Below are 6,461 nucleotides of genomic sequence, written 5' to 3'. Positions count from 1 at the left end.
CTCCTCACAAAGGGATCACTGACCCATTTCAGGGAACAACTACACATGCTGAATAGCCTTTTTGTCAATTAACATACGAAGCGGAGAAGAGGAAGTGACAGGGGTATGAATAAGCATTTGTATTTTGTGTATTCGACATTTTTGTAAATAAAAGGCTTTGTAATTATCTGTGATCTTTGCAGTGCGCATTAGGGAGCAATCCCACGCGCTGCCCAGCGTCGCAATAAACATACACTTTCTAACTTTAACTGTTAGAGAGTCTTTTGTCCGTCACAGTTGAATATTGATATTAGATTGATATTCATATTTTAATAAATCAATAAGGTCTCCCCGCCAGACCTCTCCCCTTCCTCCTGGCCCTCCTTTGGATGCCCAAAACTGCACAGAGTACTCAAGGGCAAGCGCACTTCTCGGTGTTAAAAATAAGACGCTTGACACGGCCAATATATCAAGCAGCAATTTAATAATTAATTAATTAACATGGTAAAGTGTGAGCAAAGAGGCAGCGCTGGGTACAGTGGCAGGGGTTTTCCCTTCCAACTGCACACCCATTGCTGGTTTTGATGGTATTTTATACATATTCATAAGCTTTCTCAGCAGTTTCCATTTCTAGTTTTAACGTCACAATTCAATACCTAACAGCCATAAATCTATAGATTGTCCTGTATAATTCTATGGACCATTGTGATCTATTCTGATATTTCAATACTCCAGGATGTACTTCCAGGATATGTTTTTCCAGGTGGTGGGATCTGGCTTCCAGATGTGGGGGTCCCATCTCTATTTTCAAGTCCATCTATCTCCAAGCTGATGTCCAGTTTTCCTCTCCAGGAGCCATAAATCAGTGAGCTGAAGTCATATCTTCATGTCCAGGATGTTTTCCCACCTTGTGTGAGGCTTGAGCCCCCTCCTTATTTCCTTCTTTTGTCTAAAAAAACCTTTTTGCACTCTAAAACTACAGTTTAAAATTCTTTAATACAAAGCAAGCTTCTAAAGTTATAATTAAAGAACACTAATTGCAGAATAGCTTGAGACTTATAATAGATAATTGCAAGCAAAAGATTTATTCAAAAACTTCCTTCCATGCTTTCCTCAGCTATTTATTAGAACTCATCTTTATAACTGTCCCATGGCTGTGTTCCATCACTATGATTACACAGATTTTCTTCATTTCCCTGACACGAAACATAACTTTGTATTTCACAGTCCCCACTCTGCTTGTATAAATTTTTATTTATCTTACTTATTCGTGTCTGGGTTTTGAATCTGGCCAAAACTTCAGAAACTTTTCCTTTTTTTTTTTTGTCCTTTTTCTTCAATTTCATTATTTTGGATATTTTAGATGTTTTCTCAAAATGGCTAAATTCCCCTGTAGCTAGTTCAGGGTCTACAGGCATCACAGCGACCTGTATACCTTGAATTACAGAGTGGATAAGCTGAACAAAGCATGGAATTAAGCAAGGTAAAAACAACAGTCCAGTCAATGAACACAATATTATAAATACTATTTTCTTCCACCAAGCCCCTCTTCCAAACAACTGGTCTCACCATGGAGCTTGAAGGATAGAATTCTATTGCTGAACAGGCATTTGTTTGTTACTTAAATATCCTTCAGGGTTTTGTGGCTACCACTGATTTTAGAGAAATTTGTGGTATACATTTTCCTGCAAGGGGTTTCCCCTACCTTTGTCCCAAAAGCTTTCCCTTTCTTGGCTATGCATTCTTGGCCTATCACTATATTTGTCAATACCCATCCTTCTGTCCGTTCTTCAGGTTTTGTAATTCCTGTTCGCTTCTACTTTAAAATTTGTGCTACTTCTAACCCTTCTCCTTTCTAAGGCTATTGCCCTGTCATTTGGGTCCCACCACAAATTCAGCACTTGGAAATATTTAATTCTATTACAATTCATTGCATTAAATCCATAAACAAATTCTCCAGAAGTGGAAAGGTCTAACTCTGGCAGCTGTTTCTTTAATTTCTCATACAAATTTGGGGAAGCAACTTTAGATTCAGAGTGGGTTTTCAACCCTTCTACTGCTTTCTGCACTAAATTCTCCCCATATTGAACTCCTCCCCCATCAGTGTATCTCCACATACCTGCTTTGGTAAAGCATATATATTCTTCTCCTCTTGGACATGTCTGGTAATTACAGCCAGCTCCTCCTCTTGCTCCTAAATTCCTTGCCATCCAAAATTCTCTTCCTTGCTCTTCACAAACCCTTAACTGACTTTCATCATAACCACCTTTGTTTATATGGGTGTGACCAACAAAGGATACTGTTGTGACTCCTCTCCATTTCACCGCCTGGTGACATGAGTGACATTTGTCAATTGCCATGGCAATGCTTACACACATGATCAGGTATATAACGAGAGGTCCAGTATGACATGCCTTTCCACCCCTCCAACCTATTGGGTTGCTGCCAACAGTTGGGATTTTCATCTTCTTGGTGGCAAAGGCAGAGGTCAATCTGGTCTTGCCCTCTATTTATTCTTACCTGTGAATTGTTGCCAGGCCTACTGAAGCTTAGCTCTGTGCCACTCCCTTATTTCAATTTGGTATCCGTCTGGTATCCAATTGTTGTAATCACACTCAATTCTTTCCAATTTTGCTTTTGCTTCTTCCTGCAGATCGATCCCAGCCCGTGTCCCGTGCAACCAGGTCTCCCACCAATCCTTATCACCTACTTTGATGTATCCTTTCTCTACTGCAGCCCTTAGTGTTCTATCTGTCTCTTTCTCTATCTCATCCCTACAACTCCAGCAAAGGGTATTAGGGATCCTTGCCCCCACCAAGTTTGTATACCACAATTTCTGACACTCAATGCACCTGAAACAACCCCAGGGAAAACATTTACAGTTTTGGGTAGGACATTTCACTTCTCTTGGAAGGTTTTGATTCTGAAACCTCAGGTACAAGAGTTTCTGAAACATGCATCAATCCTTTTTAAGTCTTATTTTCAGTTCTCTAGGAGCAGATGAGATTTTCCACTGAAGCTCGGCCGGTGCCTCTGTTGGTGGTCCCACTGGTCCTTTAATCGTGATGTGTGGGTCCAGCCTTTCTCTGCAGTCCGGATGGCTGTATCAGTGGTTAAGGGGTTAAATATGGGCCTTCCCATTTAGAAGATAAGGTCTCCTCTTTGCAGCTTTTAACCAGCACTCAATCACTTGGTTTTATTTTATGTATGCTAAATCCTAGAGGGGTAGATTGAGCCAATATTCCTTTTTCTCTCAACTCTAATACATGTTGTCTAATTGTTTGGATATATTTTCTGAATAGTCATATCTTTAACTATTACTGATGTTTGGGGTATCTCCTGGGAATATGGCATGCCATAAAGCATTTCGTATGCTGATAGCCCAGTATCTGCATTAGGAAGTGTTCTTATATTAAGCAATGCTAAAGGTAAACATTTTACCCAGGACATCTTGGTTTCAATCATTAATTTGGTTAATTGCTGCTTTAGTGTTTGGTTCATCCTTTCCACCCTCCCAGAGCTCTGAGGGTGCCAAGGGGGTATGGTGTTCTCAGGAAATACCCATGGCTTGTGTTACCCCTTTGATGACACTAGAGGTAAAATGGGAGCCTTGATCAGAATCAATGGCTCGAATAACCCCAAATCGGGGAATAATTTCTTCTAATAGTATTTTAATTACAAATTTGACTGTGGCCCTTACAGCTGGGTAAGCTTCTACCCAGCGAATTAGTTGATCTACTACTACTAACAGATACTTCCACTTACTGACTTTTGGAAGCTCAGCATAATCCACCTGAACTCTTTCAAGAGGTTCATAGGCTATTTTCTTACCGGCCTCCCCCCGCTGAAGTTTGCCTCATTACCTTTTTGTTGACTCTCTGACAAGTAACACGCTTCTGTGTTACTTGCTTTGCTATTTCAAAAAAATCCCAATACACCCATCATATTTTTAAAAAATGATCACACAAGGCTCTGGTTCTTCAATGAGTATGCTGATGTAATTGGCTCAAAATCTTTTGTGCATAGGCTTTGGACAAAATTTCCCACCTATCTAAGAGTACTCCTTTTCTTTGTTCTTTCTTAGTATCTAATTTCTTTATAGCTTCTTGGGAGCTATAAAATTTTTTTGGACTTCTCTTTGAACTTTTGTTATAATATTCAACTGAATTGTTTCTTTCAATTCAAAAGCTGCCTCTTTTTGCAGCTTGGTCAGCTATGTTATTTCCTCTTGCTAAATAGCTTGTGTTTCTTTGGTGACCTTTTACATGTGTAACAGCTATTTTTTTCTGGTCTTTTTAATGATACAAGCACTTTAAGTATTAATTCTTGATAGATCAACCATTTTCTTTGGGTATTGATCAAACTTCTCTCTTTCCAAATCTTCCTAAAAGTATGTACAATTCTAAAAGTATACTTTGTATAAACAGTCTCCACTTTGTCTTTTAACAGTTCTAAAGCCTGGTATAATGCATATAACTCCCGGGCTTGTGCGGGCCAGCTGGAACGTAACCTTTTCTTTCTACTATCAACATGTTTCCTCCCTTTACAATTGCATATCCTGACCTCTGCTTCCTTTCTAATACTTTGGAGGAGCTATTGATGAAATATTTCTCCCCTTCAAATAATTTTTTTTTTTTTTTTTTTAAATCTGGTCTTACTTTAGTTTGTAATTCAATTAACTCTACAAAATCATGAATCTGTTCTCCAGTTAACTTCTGATATAAAAATTTTGCTTTTTGACTATACTTTTTTTATCTACTGCCTACAATACTTTAATAGCCTTACCAGCTGTCTTATCTCTCCCTTTGTTCTGGGAGAAGGTAAGGCAAGTATGCCCGATACTCATTCAGGGTCCAGTTTCTTTGTTCTTTTACTTAACTAATGACCCAAATACTTCATTTCTGCTTCTACAATTGCAACTTGGACATTGAAGCTTTCAAACCCTTTTTCTCTAAGAAGTGTAATAGCTTAATTGTGGCTTCTCTTGGGCCCCAGGAACTGATCTAGTTTATCAAACATCCCCATTTCCTTTTTAAGGGCTCTCACATCCCCAGTGTTCAGTGGTACTGATACATATCTAATAGCTGTCCTCCCCTTCCCCCCTTGGTATCTTGCTATCAGTACCTTCTTTAATGGATACAACTGGCCCCTTTTGCTCTCATCATCACTGTCCTTGCGCCTTTCTGCCCGAACTGTCTCCCTGCTTCTATGTGCAGGTGGTGAATCTGGAGGACGAGGCAGAGCCACAGGGGCTTGAGGTGCAAGCGGTGCCATAGGGGCTTGAGGTGCTGGGGGTGCTGGATTAGGCACCTCTGGTGGGGCAGCTGGTTGTGGTAGATAAGGGGGGAGGTTGTGTAAGTGGCCTCATGGATTCTTCTCCTTTTTTGGTTTTTAAAGCATACAAGGGAGAAGGCCAGGACTTCTGCTATAAAGCAGCATAATCGCTCTCTTGGTTAATTGGATCCTTTTTATTTACACAGGCATTCAGGGCCTGACAGATCCACTCCTCAGATGACCTGTACATTGGCCAGTACAAATTATCAGGTCGTGTCATTTCTTTAGTCTATTCCATCATACAGTATTTTATCATTTTCTCTTTACTTTTTCCTTTCTTGGATTTACATTCATCCTAAAATTTTAACATTAACCCCAGGGGACTGTCCTGTGGTAAAAAGCTCCCTCCTTTCCCAGTACCTTTAGTACTTCTATTTGCCTGTTGGTTTATACCAACCCCTGGGTCCTTGCCTTGGCATTGACCCACCCTAAGAAACGGGTATTCCCTCACTTGCCTCGACCACACTCTTTCTGACTTCAGTAATGAAAGGCCTTCCTATTTTCTCACTTGTCTAGGATTTCTTTAATAAAAAGTCCCTTCAACCAATACCGCTTCCCGCCTCTGATTTACTGTAAAGAAATCCCCCCCAGCTATTGCCGCATCCCGCCCCCGACCTTTTTATATGAAAGAATTCCCTTTACCAACACTCGCTTTGTTCCTTCACCTGCCGCTCCCCTCGCGGAGACACGGAACCGAGGTTAGAAGAACTCCACAATCACTTCGTGGCCAGGCCACGTCTCACACACACACCACTCACACTCTCACTCGTGTGTACCCGTTCTTAGCCCACCTAACCAAGCGATACTTACAGCCTCCTTTTCTCGCCTGGGTCTCTGTGCACGAGTTATTACAGGTGAATTTCACTGCAGCTTTATCCGGGAGCTCAAAATCCTTTGCTCACAATTTACCTCGAGGATCTCCTTCTCCCTGAAAGATTCCCCAGTCACTCAGGGCCACCTGAGGCAAAAGCCTGCAAGGTGGGGCGCCTCCCCGAGATCAGGGGCCTCCCTCAATGGATTGGAGATGCCCGCATTCTCCACCAAATTGTTAAAAATACGACGCTTGACACGGCCAATATATCAAGCAGCAATTTAATAATTAATTAATTAACATGGTAAAGTGTGAGCAAAGAGGCAGCGCTGGGTAC

Source organism: Prinia subflava, chromosome Z, assembly GCF_021018805.1.
Source record: "Prinia subflava isolate CZ2003 ecotype Zambia chromosome Z, Cam_Psub_1.2, whole genome shotgun sequence".
NCBI classification, from domain to species: domain Eukaryota; kingdom Metazoa; phylum Chordata; class Aves; order Passeriformes; family Cisticolidae; genus Prinia; species Prinia subflava.
Note: the sequence above shows the minus strand (reverse complement) of the source record.